Consider the following 17497-nt stretch of genomic DNA (forward strand, 5'->3'; position numbering starts at 1 on the left):
TATGATAGAAATTGATAGTTAAGATATATTAAAATTTCATAGTAATATTGAATATAGTTGAAAAAATGCCCTCTGCCCACACACAATTAAGTTATGTTATTAAAATTATTGTGTTGTTTTGATGACTATTGTTGAAGTATTTGATTTTAAATATAAAGCATAAAACACCCCTAAGTAAAACTATCTTCTGTGCTTTTGTAATAACCACTGGTGACAAAAATTTGGCACAATCTTTGATAAGCTAAAACTTATTGAATTTTTAGTTATCCAGTCATTTTTAATTATTTTGTTTATAAAGTGTTACTTATCTTTTACTGAAAGTTTTGTTTACTTAGATTAATTAATAAAAAAGTTATCCAAAAATGAAGTCAACTACATTAATTGAACAAGTGTACAACTATTGTAATTTGCATTCTAACGCTAAAACGAAGAGCACCGTAGAGTATTTTGTTGCCTCTAATCACCCCGAAAGAACCATTAAACGTTATATGGAAAAGTGAAAGAACAATGAGCCAAAGTCTCGTAAGCCTGGATCAGGCAGAAAACAAAAAATTATGACTGCTGGGAACATCAATCGCCTGAAAAGTCTTTTGAACAACCGGTCTGGAACTTCAACAAGAAAAATTGCAAATAAATTCAAGTGTGATCATTCCTACATTGTAAAAACAATAAAAAACAAAACAAACATTTGTTATTTTAAGAAAAAGCAAATCCCTGATCGCACTGAGAAACAGTTAAAGCAGTTGCAACTGAAGTGTGGAAGAATTTATCGCAAATTCAGAAACCGTGACTTTGTCATTGACGATGAGTCTTATTTTACATTTAAACATACAAATAAAAATTTGAATGTTGGATTTTACTCAGATGACTCAAAAAATTCACCAAAAAATGTAAAATATAAACGCAAAAGCAAATTCTTGTGTGGATTACCATATCCCTCATGGAATCTCGAAACCATTTATTGTTCCTGCGAGACTGGCAATTAACCAAACAGTGTACAAAAATGATTGCATCATCAAACGATTGATTCCTTTTATCAACAAACATTACAGTGATGGTAATTATGTATTCTGGCCTGACTTGGCCTCTTTACATTATGCTAGAAGTGTGACCAATTACCTCGATGAGAAAAATATCCGTTATGTAACAAAATTTGATAATCCAGCATGTGTCCCAGAATTACGACCAATTGAAGATTTCTGGTCAATCCTTAAAGGCTACATGTATGAAAACAATTGGGAAGCTAAAAGTGAAGATCAGCTGCAAGCAAAATCCATTCCTGTTTAAAAAAAATTGATAAAAATCTTGTACAAGGCATGTGTGAACATGTATACAAAAAAGTTGATGTCGTACGTCGTAATGGCGAGAAATCATTATTGCAGTCCCGAAAATAAAAAACTAATATATTGTTTAATATTCTGTACAATATTTTTTGATCATTAAACTTTTAGTTGTACTATTACTGTCTGTGTTTATTTTGTGCCAAATTTTTGTCACCAGGGGTTATGTTGCTTTGAACTGAAGTATTAAACAAATACAGAAAGTAGTTTGTACTTATGTGTTTTATGTCTTAATCATTATTATGTACTTTTTGCATTTCAATGTCTTTTTAATTAATTTTATATTTAATGCAGTAAATTTTTAAATAAAAGAATTTTTATAAAAATAATATTAAAACATAGAATAATACTAAAATACATTATCCATGAATTTTAGATTTTTCTAATATGTAAAATAAATATAGCAAAACTGTTGTTGACAAATATTCAAGAGTATGGCCAAAAAATTTAGTTTCATTTGGAAAAATGTCATAAAATATCAAGAGTTGGTCTACCTTTTATTGAAAAACAATTAGATTCATTTAAAAAATTGTTAAAAAAAACTTTTATTATTTGACATTACTACTACCTGGCATCAATTGAAAAAAGAAGAAAAGAAAGAGTAAAGTTAGTTGCTGTCGAAATATGTAAATTATGGGAAAATAATTATGGAAATATTAAATTATGGAAATATGTAAATTACGAAAAATCAAAAAAGTTATAGAAAAACATGACAAGTATCTCAAAAAGCCTGGCAAAAAGGAAAATTTAAAGATCTTTTTGATATCACTAACATTAAGGACATGTAACTTAGTCTGGAATATAAAAAAATTTATAACATACAATTATTAAGTTCAGGAGAAGTTGGTCACAGTACTAACACACAAGTGTCATCACATCCTTCAAATCTCAGAGTTTGTAATGCAAAAGATACAACTCAAGATAATTACAAACCAGTGGAAATTAAAAAATCAAGAAAGAGAGTATACAATAGAACCAAGTTAGCATCTAATCTTGGGATAACTGAAACTTTAAGTACAAATAAATCAGCTAGAATCTGTAAAAAGTTATATGAAAAAGGTATTGAAACAGAAACTTCAAGTCAGACAGGAATATGGAGAGCAACTATAGGGTAAGGGGAAAGAAAGAAGAAAATTATTACTAACATAGTACAAGAAGCACATTTCTGCTTACATTTTGATGGATAAAAAATAAACAAGACTAAATACCAAGCTGTGATATTTCAAAATGAGAATAACATAATCAATTAAGGAATTGTTAAATGTGAAAGTGGAAAATCCTATCATATTTTTGAAGCTTTATAAAAATGCTAAATGATTTTAATGGATAGAAATGTATTACAATGATTATATGTGACACAACAGCAGTAATCACAGGAAAATTAAATGGTATAGCTGTAAAAATACAAAATGAAATGGAAACCAGAGACTTTATTAAACCACAATATTTAGGATGTCAGCATCATATACCGGATCTCAATTTAAAACATGTTTTGGATCATTTTGTAAATTATAAATCAATAACTCCTAGTTTTGAAAAATTATACATATGAAGCAGAGCCCAATTATTACATAAACCTAGGATGGCGAGATGACTTTTAATTCTTTAATGAGTTATGTGAAGCTTTTTGTTACTTAAAAAATCAAAAAAGATTACCAAAAGTTAAGTGGCATAAGCTTCCTCAATTGCAAAGTGCAAGATAGAACTTTAGAGCATCAAATGTTCTTAATGCCTATTTCCTTATATCAACATGGAGGTGTGAACTTGAAATTGCAGTAAAATAAAGAATGACCTGCGAAGCATTTAACTAACTTGCAGAAAATATTTACTTTTATTGATCCACTTAGGTGACATGTAGTTTTTAAATACTAAATATAATTTACAGTTTATTTTATTTATTTTTATCTCTGTTATAAATGTGTGGGAAATAAGCTTTACATGTCCTAATGTAATATATGAAAAATCTTATTATTGACTAGGGGTGGGTGGTGGTATATTTTTGCAACTAGACAATCAATAAACTAGTTTTTTATCAAATACTCAACATTTCTCAGGTTATAGAAGTATGGTTACATAAATGTCATAACCCAAATGTACATTCCCTGCATGTTCTCCATTTAGTCATTCAATGTATGTACATTCCCTGCATGTACACTTTGCTAATCCCTAAATAAGTCAATAGAACAAAGAAGAAAAAACAAATAAAACAAAAAAAATTAAACAGTAAGTTTTTTTTGATTTTTTTTTTGCAAAAATAGAAATTTCTTGTGGTTTTCAAAAGCAAAAAATGTAAAAGTAAAACAATTATATAAAAGTATTTATTGTAACTATTACATAAAAATATTTATTAAAGATGGGTTAATTCTTTCTGAGAAATTTGCAAATATTAATTTTCTATGTAGGCTGACAACTAATAAGATATTTTGTTGTTGTTATTTATTTTGAGATAAACCAACAAATAGTTGGATTTTTCATTCTGACATTTCTTTCTGTGTCATTAGAGACACTAATATCTTAGTGTCATTTGTGACACTAATGTTTTTATTAAAAAAAAAAAAGTTATTGTAAGACTCAAGATTTTCTAAGTTGCCTTTTCTATGGATGGTATGTAACCAAACCTTAATCTTACTAACTAAATTCAGTTTGATAAAAATAAACCAAGTCTCCACTATATTCAAATTATTCAATTGAGTGGTATAACAACTGTTAGCTTTTCTGAATTTATGTTGTATTTTAGGCACTCTATGTTGAAGTAAAGTTACTAAAATGGCTAATTTAGTTTGAAGATAGTGTAGTGGTGTAGTGGTAAAGCGCTCGCTTCATAAGCGAGAGGTTCCGAGTTCGATTTCCACCACGTTCCTTGTAGTACCGCGCTCAACTTGTTTCTCCGCGGAGCAGCCTTGTTCGTGTTTTGGAGTTATAGAGTTGAGAGAGGGTTATAACCACAAGTAGCCTCCTCATCTGTAGTGGCCTTCTCGGCCTGGGGGAGGTGAATTACATATATATATATAAAAAAAAAAAAAAGATCAAGGCATAAATCAGTTAAAACCATGTTAACTGTTTTAGGAGACAATTACCAAGAATATGCTAGCATACTTTTCAATAATGTGTTACCTGACTAAGTGTGTTAGTTCCTAAGTATGTTAATCTACCTACCTGTTAAGTTCTGTATAATTTGTGCATTATTGAAAGCTCTCAAGTAATTTAAACAGAATGCTTAGCAAGAATAGATTTCAAAAACACGGGTGCATGGAAATCTGGGAATATGAAACACATCTTAGGTAGTTTGTAAATGTCAACAAATTAATTACAATAAGATGTTACATTACCCAAAGCAGTGGTTTCTTTAAAATTCTTGTAAAAATAATGATTTTTCCTACTAATCTGCTTGTATTTGTAGCAGTAGTGTCAGGACAAACTGTAAAAACAAAAGGCGGGTACTTCAAATATGTCAACAGATTTTTTATTTTATAAAACCAGATCAAGTTCTTTTTCAGTGTTACATTGCACAATTCCTAGAAGAAGATCCAAAAAACAGCAATTCTGTCATAGGTAATTTTGCATTTCAATTTTCTTTCAATATAGCTAACTACTTTACCATCAAAATGGAGAAGAGTTTTTTACCTTAATTTATATTTAACTCTATATTTTTTCAATAACTTTGCGTGCCACAGTTTCAAACACCCTATTTACTTTTAAATCTTTTATTTCTACTCCTAAGTAGTTCATTATACAAGTAATAAAAAAGTTGATTTTTTTTTAATTTCAAACAAAATTTTGAAACAATTTAATAAAGCAAATAAATATCTGATTCTAAACAGATTCTTCCTTTTTTGCAACTGTGTTTTACTTTTAGACCATAATTAACTGAATAGCACTTATTGACTTCGAAGCATACACTGATATTTTTTTAAATCAAAGTCTGCAAAGCCTTATCTATGAGTTATGATGGAATATTCAAATGATTGTGTTGCATAAATATATGCTAATTTCTTTCTTTATTTTTTTTTTAAACTTGAACTTTCACAGCAACAGTTAAGGATTTTTGCTGACTTATGCAACTTCATGGTAGTTAAATATATTGTCATATGTCACTATATTACCTCTTAGGTGTCAAACAATTATTTTCAAGTGCTCAGACATCACTTTTAGGAAAATATCACATGTGCTGACACAATTGTAAGTACTGGTATTAGCACTGTGTTTCAATTAAGAAATTATGCAAAAATCCACTTATGTAGATTCTATTCTATCAAAATTTGAAATTTTGAAAAACTAATAAACTTATTTTTTTGAAACAAGACCATTATTTGTCTGTTGATTGTTTTTTTGAGTTGTTTAACGTTAATGAGTTAATCAGTTTAGAATTCTTCTTGAAAAAATTTATTTTACACATAGAAGGTATTACCTGACAGACAATGATATGTAAATAAACATTTGTTTAATTAAAAACTTAATAGACAACCAGACAACAATTATGCAAATTTAAATAGTACATTAATTGATTGTTATCTGCAACGTGTATTTTGATACGTACTATTTAGAATTTTTTCTTTTTTTTCATTCAATTTTTTCATAAACTTGGCATAGCACTCTAAATTATCACTCCCAGCACACAGGTCATCTATGACAAAGGGCATTCAAATGGCCAGTATGGTGAAGGGCATTCAAATGGCCAATATGGATCTCCCCCATCCTTACTTTTACTTTTCCAAGTCTTGAAGCGTCAAACAGTACAAATTCCTTTTTAATAAATGTTAAAAGATTATGAATAGAATTGTTACCTAGTGAAGTTACAACATTGTTAGAGAAATGTCCATAAAACTTATTATTGTTATTATTTTAAGCCAATTAATCTTTAGATTTTAAAGCAGTTCCCTTAGTGCCTGACATAGTGTTAGTGTTAGAATAATTTGATTGACAATTTTCAATTGAGGTAAAATTGAAAAAAAAGTTTATAGATCTTTTGCATTCTTTATTTATTTTTTTATAATAAAGGATAAACTCTTAAGAAATTTTATCATAACCATTTGAACTGTCTAAATATCTAACAATTTACTAATTCCAAAATTTCTTCTTTCGTTGGTTCTTTCAGACAAAAAAGTATATAAATCTTTTCAAAAGCAGTTTAGTTTTTTTTTTTTAATTATGAAAAAAACATTTTTGATCTCCCGATATCTTGTAAGCATTTTGATCAAAGAGTTTCGTCTTCTCTTTGCATCAAGAATAATTGACTGTTGCTTCCTAAACTCTTTTAAAAAATGATATACAAAAATATCATTTTTGTATGAAAATCTCCTAAATAACTTTTTTTTCTGACTTTTATTATAGTTTCACAAAGATTTTCATTGTATCAAAAATAAGTAATGAAACTATAATAAAAATCTCAAGTTCTTTTAAATGCTTTTTTTTGTTCAGCAACAACAGATTAACAGAATAAACAGCAATAATTGACTAGAGCAACAATTGGCAAGATCAGCAGCAGATGTTAACTTTGATTTTTTGTAAAGATCAAAAACATCAACAACAACTAGATAAATACCATGGAAAAATCAAAAACATCAACAACAACTAGATAAATACCATGGAAAGATCAAAAACATTAACAACAACTAGATAAATACCATGGAAAGATCAAAAACATCAACAACAACTAGATAAATACCATGGAAAGATCAAAAACATCAACAACAACTAGATAAATACCATGGAAAGATCAAAAACATCAACAACAACTAGATAAATACCATGGAAGTGACAAAGCTGATGGTCAATATTCAAACTTTCTACATTGCACTGCACTATGGTATGTGGGGTGACCAAAATTGAATTTTTTTTTTTATATGGTGGATTCAAATGTTAACACATTCAATATATAAATATGTCAAAATATCAAAACTTTTAAACATTTCAATAATGAGATATTCAAGTACAAAATTAACATTTTTGGTCAAAAGTCAAGAGAAACTTTATAGGTGAAGTTTTGTCTAATATATACAGAACTACTTTTAATATTTTCCCAGACATATATACTTTATGGAAAGGTCTATGAGACTAGTTTTAGATAGTTAAGGTTTTTTTATTTTTAAATTTGAAAGTAGTTGTGATAGTATATAAAAATATGAAAATATATTGAAAAATAATATAGTATTTTAACATTAGTGGAGCTAAAAAACTGGTTTAAAACTGTTAACACTGTGGTCTCACATTTATACATGCTAAATGTGCTCTAGAAAAATTTAGTGAAAGATGTTGCTGCACCTCTAGGCCCTTTTTTAAAATAATTGTTTCTTAGTGATGTATCTTTGTAAAGTGTCTTTTCTGCATCTGTAATCAGTATGGGATCAAGGATTTTTAATGTTTTAGATATAAATACTTTAAAAAATATCAAAACTCCAAATTTAAATATTTCATGCTTATGTTGAGTGAGAATATTTTACAAAACAATAAGGTGATCGGAGCTCGAAAACAAAAATACTCTAACAGGCTTAATGCTGCAAGCCCAAATGCCAGGCAATAAGTTAATAAAATATTTTAATTTACTATCTTTTACTAAATTCCAATTTATATATGTCTTAAATTTAACTTAATTATCTTTAAGCATGCAAATATTGTGAACATGTAAAATTTATAACCGCTTTATTTTGCTGGGGGTAAAGAAATTAAATCTTCAAAAACTTTTGAACACTATATGATAATAAAATGAAATTAAAAACATGATGATGAATTCAGAATTAGATAATAAATAAAAATTATTTGGCCCAGGGGTGAATATGTTCATTATCTTTTATAAGTATAAGATAAAAATAAAAGTATAAGATATTATAAAAAGTATAAGATATTATAGAAAAAAATTAGAAAATATTATAAAAGCATAAGAGATTATATAAGTATAAGATAAAAATAAAACAATATATTCTTCTAAAAGAAGTTACTGACCTTTTAGCTAGAAAAAGTAGACATAAATACAAACAACAATAAAAATGATTATACTTCAGATAATGACATTGATATATATCAATTTAATAAAAATTTTAACATATAAAATTTTTTTATAAGATTATACATTAATAACCAGAAACTTTTGGTGATGGAAAAAATACATTTAGTGTAAAAAAAAGTGCTAAAAGAGCTCTTGATTGCAGACAATATCAAGACTGATAAATTTTATACTTGTTCTAATTTGATTGAAAAAAAAATCTTGTTTTTCAGGAAACAACTATTTACAGATTGAAACAAGTGAAAAACACCAAAACAAACAAAAAAATTAAATCAAAAACAACTGACAATCAAACTTATTTAAAGCTGTCTCCAACATTCTTTTGAGATAAGAATGATGGAAGCAGCTTTAAATAAGTAAAAATTCAGATTAGCAATGAACAAATTAAATGCTCAACAATTCTTTTAATTTTACAAGGAAATATTTGTTTAATAGTTCTATTGTTTCTATAGAGTTTTAAAAAGTTTTTTTGCACCTCAAGTCAATTAAAATATTATAACAGGGTCATTCCGTGTCAAATCAGCCAAAAAAAAAATTTTCGGCACAATGCCATCTTGGATTTTGATGATTTTTGGAATACAAGCTTAAATTAATGAAAAAAAACTTTACTCAAAATTATAGTATCTGAATCCATACAATTTCAGAGATCAATACTCTGTCTTAATCTCTTTTTTGACTTTTTTTTAGCGCCATTTATTTTTTTAGCTAATTGCACAACATAATTGGCTTTAACTTCTGAAATACTAGTTCAAAAGTGGTAAAAAATTTTATCTTATTATTTGTTCGGGCAAGGAACTCAAAACTAATGGCTAAAACCCCCCAAAAATCAAGCTTCTATATGAAAATCTAATTTCAAAATGGTGTAACACTTATTGCATGTTTATTGATGACCTGTACAAAAAAATGTTTATCTTGAGATGCCTAAATGATATGATTCTGAAATTTTTTTTTTAAGGTTCTATATGTAACTTCATAATATATAAAAACTGCAAGGGTTTTATTCTTTAAATTAGATTTATTTGAATATAAAGTCTTATAATAATAAACCATAAAATATAGAAACAAATTGAACAATAACAAATAAATAAACAAATTGAAATAAGTAAACTGTAATAAGAAAAATTAAAATTAGAAGGCAATAAGAATTAACAATCTTTAACAGTTTCATAAAAAATTAGTTCTCTGGTTTAAAGTTTGCCCAGCTGTCTACAACGCGTTGATGATCAACTTCACTGATTTTGTATTGTCTTCCTGTAACAGTTGTTGGGATATTAATCACTAACAATAGGTTTGTTGATTGAACCCAGCACACATCATCTCTAGAAGACCAATAATATGACTTTGAAGGGTAACATGGATGCATGAATCTAACTTAAAAGTCTTTACTTTCAACATCAATCTCCTCAACTAGTTTAATCCATGGATTCTTATTGCATATCAAACATACACACACTCCAATGCTTATATCAAACAAGCATTTTTTAATAATCCCATCAGTTTGAAATTTAAAAACAAATAAACACTCCAATTGTTTAGAAACAACTTTAGTTCCGATTTTTGGGTTACTTATTGGAATGAAATTGTGATAGCTGCGAGTGCCTGGTAATGTTTTTGCAATTGCATATCTTTGCTCCATTTCAATTCAGATTATCATGTTTGACTCTTTAGATATGTAATAAAAATTAATTCCTATGATCTCATTTTGACAAAAATAAAACATTGCAGATGCTATAAGTATATGATTTGTTGTTGCTCGATGAAGGCTAGCAATTGAAGTTAGTCGTTTAACAGTCCCACCAATACCATCACAGAGTGATTTACCGTGACTTGCAGCAAAGAAAGACCATGTACATCATAGAAAAATCTTGTTTATGGTGGCATATATTTATGAAGTGTTTGAAATTTTTGTACTGGCCAGAACACCCATCTGAAAAGTAATGAACAGTTTCTATTTGATGAGAAATATTGCTTTTAATATGTTCAACTGTTTACTTCATCACATGATATATACATATCCACATTGTGCAGTAAATCATCAGAGATAAAGCATATTGAATCACATTTGACAACATTATTTACTTTATAGTAAACTACTGTTGGATGCAATGTTGCTTGAATTTTGTTCCAGTGAAAACTTTGTACTTTGTCTTGTACTACAAATTCATAGTTTTCTGAGAGATCACAAAGGACAATGACCTCAGTACTACTTAACTCATCTTTTAATTTTCTTAAAAAAGCAGACTTTTTGCAATATAAGAATGAGCAGTAAGCTTTTGTAACTTATTTGTCAGAGTATTAATGAAGCTACTTGTGGTTTCTGCTAGACTTACTAGCTCAGATAGATCTGTTGTCTTCCATTGTTTGTAATCTATACAATAATCCTCGTCTTCATCAATATCTTCTTGAGAACTCAACTCATTTTCAAGATAACTTCTTAATTTAGAATTCTCTAGACACAAAGGGCAACAATGTATCATGCAATTCTTGTTAGCCTTACTACAAACAAGCATATCAATAAGTTCATGATAATCCTTTGATAATTCAACTGCACTAATCATTAACTTAACATTTTGATGGTAGGCACACACACAACCAGTGTTAACCAGTGTTAGTAGTTAAATTTTCTGATTCCGATTTGAAATTAACATTTTTTCTTTGATTTTTCCAATAAGTATATCCATATCATTTGCTTTATTTTTAACTTTCTTAGGTAATTTATTGAAGGAGTCTTCTTGGCTTAACTGATCAAGATCTATATTTAAAGTCCTTGCAATACCTAACTTTACTGTTTTTTGAACATGCAATAATTTCTTTTTACTAAGAGCAACTCTTGAGTGTCTATTCACAGCATGCATTTTTAGAAGAATTATGTTCATAACCGTCAAAGAAAAATTAACATTTTCTTTTAACAATTCGTTTATAATTAGTTCATTATCTTTATCTTCATAAATCTGGCTGCAAGTCGGTTCTCCTGGTCCATTATCCTTAAATGACATCAATTTAATCTTACATGAGGGACATATCTTTTCTCCAGGAATAACATTAATACCAATGTTTTTGAATTTCCATCAAGTTGGATATTAATTTTTTTACATAAAAACATTATAATTATTGCTTCAGTGAGAGTTTTGCAAAAAAAAAATCTTATATATAATTACAATAAAGCTTTAAAAAAGTTTTATGGCTAAGTAGTAAAACCTTTTCTTCTTTTTCTATGGTGTAAATGAAATGGATCACAGCAAGTTATGTGGATTGTTGAGTAACGTTTTAAGTGAACATATTAATGGTGTAGGCAAACTGTTGTATTTTCATTAATTTCAATACCAGAAGGACTAATTTTCAAGTCTTTATCAAAATCATTAAGACTTAAAACTTTCTTGATACCATTGGATTTTACATATGTTTGTTTGTGACAAATTTCTTTCTTTATTAATCCAATTGAACATCTCTTTTTATCATTCATATTGTTATACTATTTTTTAGTTTAACAATAGGAGTAAGAAGTAATTTTAAAATAATTATTATTTTAAGATTCTTATATAGAAAATCCTTAAGCTTTAAAACATAAAGATTGCATAAAATAAAGATCTCTTTTGTGAAATGCAAACCAGTTTATATGTTAGAACTCTACCTGAGATACTGAGATTCTACCAATTTTTTAAAAATGCAAAAATTAAATGCATATAATTTAATAATATTTTTTCATTATTAAATTAACAATTTTTTCTTATTTTTTTCTTATAAAACTTTAAATGCAAATAAATCTGATTTAAAAAAGAAAACCCTTACAGTTTTGTTGTATTATAGAGTTTGTTAAATATAGAACATTAGGAAATAGAAAATTTCAGAATCATATCTTTTAGGCATTTCCAGATAAACGTTTTTTTGTACAGGACATCAAAAAACTTAAAAAAAGTGTTACACCATTTTGAAACTAGATTTTCATATAGAAGTTTGATTTTTTGGGGGTTTTAACTATAAGTTTTGAGTTTCTCACCCTAAAAAATAGTCAGGTACAAATTTTCACAACTATTGAACAAGTATTTCATTAGTTAAAGCTAATTGTGTTGTGCAATTGGTTTTAAAAATAAATGGCGTTGAAAAAAACAGTCAAAAAAGAGATTGGGACTGAGTATATCTCTGAAATCTGTAAGGTGTCAAACACTAAAATTTGGAGTGAAGTCTTCTTTCTTTAATTTAAGCTTGTATTCCAAAAATCATCAAAATCTGAGATAATATGGTGCCAAGCATAAATTGAATTGAGCTGGAATGACCCAACATCATAACATTTGAATAAACATTCTCTAACATTTCTGTGCAAAAATAAAAATTTTATCTGAGGTTTTTAATGGCTGTTGGTATATAGAAACTAGATAACTATGTAACTAGAAATGGTAATAATAATAATGGTATATAGTAACTAGAAATAATAAACAAACGCAGTTAAAACAAAGTTTAATTTTCATGAATTCTTTTTTAATTTTTTTTTTTAAGAAATTAAAATAAACAAACACAAAAGTTGCATATAATTTGACAAAATTATATTTGGTACAAATTGAAAATCTTTTTCATTTAAGAACTTTAACCAAATACATGGTAATATTAATAATAACAATAATAATAATAATAATAATAATAATAATAATAATAATAATAATAATAATAATAATGCTAGTTTAGTATGTTTACAGAATTACAAAAACTTTTGTAGCACTTTTTTTTCTAAATATATTTTTTCCATCACCAAAAGTTTCAAAATTCAAAAACAGTTTAAATATTTTTTGCATAAACATAATAATAAAATTTGAGCATAAATCTGACAAATTTTTTTCACAACTTAACAGGATGACACAAATTTTATTTTTAATTAGTGCAATGACTAGAGTATGCAATTAAATATAAAAAAATGTAAAATTATGGATGTCACTATAAGAACAAAGATAAACAAAAATATCAAAAAATATTACATTTCTGATTATCAAGTCAGTACTGTAGAATGCGAAAACAACCTTGGTGTCATTAAAAAACGATCTTAAATATGATTATCATATTTTATTTTATTTTTTAATTCACCTCCCCAAGACCGAGAAGGCCACTACAGATGAGGAGGCTACTTAATAAAGGTATAACCCTCTCTCAACTCTATAACATCGAAACACGAATCTTGATGAACAAGGTTGCTATGTGGAGAAACAAGTTGAGCACGGTACTACCAGGGGCGTGGTGGGGATCGAACTTGGAACCTCTTGCTAATGAAGCAAAGCGTTAAATTGTTATATATTTCACTAGTACACCCTCATCTTGAATATGCATCTTCTATTTAGAATGTATTTAAAAAAAAAATATATAAATCTTATTGAACAAGTACAAAATTGAGCAACAAGACTAATTCCAGTATACTCAGAACTACTTTATGAGGAAAGGTTAAAAAGACCTGAACTTAACAACCTTGTCAATGAGAAGAGAAGGAAGTAACTTAATTATCTTTTTCAAATGTGTTAATAAATTCCATCAGCTTAACATGGTATCTTCCTTAAGGAGCTTTTGTTGACCAACAGGATCAGCTGAAAGTGTCTGGGAATATATTTACAATTAAAGATATATTTCCTAGAACAGTAGACACTCAATTAAAAGAAACTGTTTTACCAATCCTGTCCCGTACCAACACCAAATCATTCCAATTTGGAAAAATTTGCCATTTGATGTCAAATTTATCAAATCAGTGCTAAACTTTAAAAAAAAATTTGATTAACTTTATTTATGACCTAATATTTTAAATTGCAGTTATTAAACTTGCTGCTAAAGTGATTTATTACTCAGTGAGCAAATGCTCACTGCAGCAGATAAACTCTATAAAAACTATCTATTGCAAGATAGCTTAACAACAATGGGATTATTGCAAGATAAATTAACAGCAATGAGATTATATTGCAAGATAGAGCAATGAGATTATATTGCAATGAGATTATATCAGCAATGAGATTATATTGCAAGATAGTTTAGCAGCATACAGTGGGACAAAACCGTGTTTTTTGTACCAAAATTATTTTCTTAACTTTTTTTATTAGAACTGTAACAAATTAATTATACGAACCTTATAAAACAAATATCAAGCTCATATTTATTGCTAAAAAAAAAATCTATATAGAAAGTTTTTTTTTTATTTAAATTACAATTAAAAATTACGAATTATATTTGTTTTTATTCTAGAACATAGAATTCTTGCAAATAAAAAGTTCAGCAACACCTGGAGAAAATTTTTTTTTAGCGATGAAACAGTTTTTCTAAAAGATAAAATAACTGGATCAGATGTACATTTTTTCATTACATCTTCATTTGTCTTTATTCTTGAATTTTTACAGGAATGATGTTCCCTATATTTTCTAAATTCTTTATTTCTAGCTTCTAGAGCTTTTTCACTAAATAGGCAATAATATACTTTCTATTACTTCTGCACCATGAATTAAGATCTTGTGAAGACTCTGAAGCATGTAATACCAATAGTACAAGCATGAATAGAGCTTTGGGGTCTCCAGATAAAATAAGTGAAACTTACTAGTATCTATTTGAAATCCACTTGATATACAAACTAAGATTATGTGTAACTTTACAATTAGTTCTTTGTTTATTTCTGTAATTTCGGCAAATTCATCTTTATTTGAAAAGGCTTTTCGAGCAGTATTGCAGTATTTGAATTTTCAGATCTTCCACATTTTGGGTAATCAACAATAAGTCCTATTTTTTGTTGAAATCCTATTTGTATATTTATTTTTTGTTCTTTAACAAGAGCTTTCTCTGTATCCCTTCTTGCTTGCCATTTTTTGATTGGTATTTTATATGAAATATGAATGAGACAGTCAAAAAACCGTATCCATGAATGAAATGTAGATAAATCCATATTGAAGCTCATCCGGTGAAAAGGGAAGTTTTGTAACTTTGTCAATGTTGTTTATGTCTTTTGGTGAACATCCACATATAGAGCAACATTGACTAGAGCTTGTTACATTCAGTAAGGCAGTATGGACTTTGCTATCTATCATTGTAACTTGAATGATATGTTTGACTGAAATAGACTTGCCATTAGATAACTGAACACAAGTTTCTACAAGATTAAAGATCTGATTTTTTAAAGCAGTTTCTTCAATAAGTAACAAATCATTTGTTTCTTTTACAAATTTAAATCTTAAAGGTCGGCAATAAAGTAGAAGAAGGTTTTGGATTTCTCCAAATAACAGTTTGAATTTCTCTATCATTAGTTGTAATCTGAATTGGAACAAGGCAAGTTAGAAACAATGATTCTTCTTTTTTCAAGTTGCGAAGACTTTCAACAGACATTTTTTGTTTACATATACTTTGGCCAGTAGAGCCATCAAAACCTGCTTTATAATTAAGAGATACTAGGTCACAGTTTTTTACCATACATAAAACATCATTTTGAACTTGACAAAGTCTTTGAGCTGTATGGTCACATAAACTTTGCAGTGGTATGCTCGCAGTATAGTCAGTAAAAATCATTTTTTAGGGTAGCACAAAAGTTTTGATGATTTTATATTGTTATATGCAGGATACAGGTTGCATTGTTTTTCAATTGCTGCATTTCTATGGAGTTGAAAAGCAGCTTTGGTTATATTTGAATCTAGCATCAACACTAATGCCTCATTTCCAGAAAGCATCGAAGACTCTACATTCTTATTTAAATATATTTTGTTAATTGCTTTAGCCTTTTCTGTTTTTCTTTCTTTATTCAATAAAACTTTTGAAGCAAATAATAACTCATTTGACGAGTGACATATTTGAAATTTGCTAACATGTTGATACTTAGTTCTTGAAGAGCACTCTTGAAAGTCAGTAATTGGTGGTCGACCAGTGCTAGAAGAGGATGGAGAATCTGCATTCAGTATGGCCATTTTGACAGCAGTAAAATCATTTACATTAATTTCATTATCAAACCATTTAGCATTGTTTTTAATAAATAAAGATTCTACGCGTTTACAAGTATTCCAGCACAATTTAAGATGTGCTAAAAAGTTTTTAAGTCTCTCAACAATGTCATTGTTCTGATCAGAGGGCAACTCAAAGAATGTTAGCAAATGGCGGTATGATTTCTCAGTGTCTTGAATAGAAATGTTATTATCCTTTAAAGAAAGGTAAACATCAAAATATTTCATCTAAAAACAAACTTAAAATTGTTTCTTCCAGACATATATCAGTACAAAATTATTAGTACATAAACTAATGTGTAACATTAGATATACTGAAAAGGTTAGAAAAGTTTGACCTTTTTTTTTGTGGGGGAAGGTAGCAACAATCATCATATATAAAATGAAAAAAATTACTTTATTGAAACCATTGGTAAATAATTAAAAAAAAATTTTATATTTGTATTTACACACTTTGCATAATTGATTTGTAGCTAAAAAATTATTACAAAATATTGAGTTTTAAGAACTTATTAAAAACGTGTTTTTGCAATAAATACTATGAAACGAGTATGATTTATTTGCAATAACTTAATTTATTGCAAAAATTTGCAAAATATTTATGATGCATGACTATTTACATACATTGAGCATTAGTTTTACATAATCAAATGTTTGGAGGATATTGGAGGATGGTTTGGAGGATGGAGGATATTTGAGGATGGTTTGGAGGATGGAGGATATTGGAGGATTGTTTGGAGGATGGAGGATATTGGAGGATGGTTTATCTGATACCTTATAGTAATAGTAGCAAAAAAAATCTCAAAAACTGTCTGTCACTGATGCATAAAAACTAAGGATTAAACTTACGTTAAATTGTTTTGATAAGTCTGAGCAAAAAAAACAATGTCAATTCAAATAATATATTTAAAAATAATACTCAAAAAACTAAGTTTAAAAAAGTAGTAGCATAAGAAAGCTCATAGATAAATAAAAAATGCAAATAAGTGTTTTGAAACAAAGGTCAAATTTACGTGTAAATAACCACATAAAAAATATTTCAATAAATATCTAAAGTTTTTTTAACTTTATATTTCCTTTAATGAATGTGTTATTTTCAGTGAGCAATGCCGACAATGATTTTTTGGTATTTTGGCACACTCTGTCCCACTGTGCAGCAATGGGATTATGAAAAATTATGAAATAAAAAGAAAAAAAGTTGATAACTATTAGTAATC

General features: G+C 27.7%; 1 protein-coding gene across 7 annotated transcripts in view; it reads right to left on the reverse strand.

Moving 5' to 3' along the window:
• Positions 1-17497, reverse strand: part of LOC101235086 (serine/threonine-protein kinase Nek1) — a 295109-nt gene that overhangs the window by 104102 nt on the left and 173510 nt on the right. The gene's annotated exons all lie outside the window — the stretch shown is intronic.

Source organism: Hydra vulgaris, chromosome 12 (genome assembly GCF_038396675.1).
Source record: "Hydra vulgaris chromosome 12, alternate assembly HydraT2T_AEP".
Lineage (NCBI taxonomy): Eukaryota > Metazoa > Cnidaria > Hydrozoa > Anthoathecata > Hydridae > Hydra > Hydra vulgaris.